Source organism: Penaeus japonicus, unplaced genomic scaffold (genome assembly GCF_977035675.1).
Source record: "Penaeus japonicus unplaced genomic scaffold, GWHDUDI00000001_assembly GWHDUDI00000030, whole genome shotgun sequence".
Lineage (NCBI taxonomy): Eukaryota > Metazoa > Arthropoda > Malacostraca > Decapoda > Penaeidae > Penaeus > Penaeus japonicus.
Window position 1 is genome coordinate 19,224,129 of NW_028234432.1, and position 1,189 is coordinate 19,225,317.

Here is a 1,189-nt window from a genome sequence, read left to right on the forward strand (position 1 = left end):
CAATTTTATTTATTGTCATTTTTATAATCATCATTATCATCATCACCAATATTAGCATATGCATAATCATCATTATCATCATCGTTTTTTATCATTATTGTAATCATTGTTATCATTATTGATATCATAATCATTATTTGCTATCATTGTTATTATTACAATCACTATCATCATCATGTTGCAAATATTATGATGATTTTATTATTTTGTTATAATTACTAATATTATAATCATTGTAAACATTATTTTATAATGATTATAATTACTAACATCATTATTGTCATCATCATCATCATTGATATTACCTTCATCATCAATGTTATCATTGCCATTATTATCTTTTGACATTGTTATCATTATCACTGTTGTTTTCATCATCCACATTTCCACCATTGTTGTTGTTTTCATGTTTATTATCATTATAACCATTATCATTATCCCTTTATCCTTATTTTGATTCACACTTCTATTTCATTATAGATCACCATCATTCTGTTATTACCTACTCTGTCTACTTGTCTACTTGTCTATCTATCGACCTTTCTATATCATCCGTGTCATATTTTCCTTTTGGTGATTATTATGCTAATATTAAGTGATGCATTGTTATTATATTTGTTTTTAGTTTGTTTATATCTGTATGTGTTTATGCTCCTCAATATCTGTGTTGATTTGCATGTATTTGTTTGTTTGTTATTTGTTGATTGTGTTTATGTTTAGTTTGAGGTCTTTTTGTTTCTTTGTGTATTTGTTGGTGTTTGATGTTGTAGGTATGTTTTTGTTTTGTTTTATAACTGTGTTTGATTTTGTATGTTCTTGTTTTGGTGTATGTAATTGTGACTGAGTTAGTATGGTCGTTGTCTGTGTGTGTATTTGTTATTGTTTGTTTTGCATGTTATTTTTTTCTGTGTTTGTTTGCAAGTGTGCTTGACTCTTCATATTTCTGTGTGTATTTCTGTAGCCTTACATCAACTCGTGTTGCATTATCTCTCTCTCCTCCTACATCCTTGCCTTTCTTACTTCCCCCTTCCTTCCCCTTCTTTTCATATCCTTTTCTCCTCATCCTTCCCATCCCCATCCCCAGCCGCACCCCCATCCCCATCCCCATCCCCTCTCCCCATCCCCATCCCCATCCCCATCCCCATCCCCATCCCCATCCCCATCCCCATCCCCATCCCCATCCCCATCC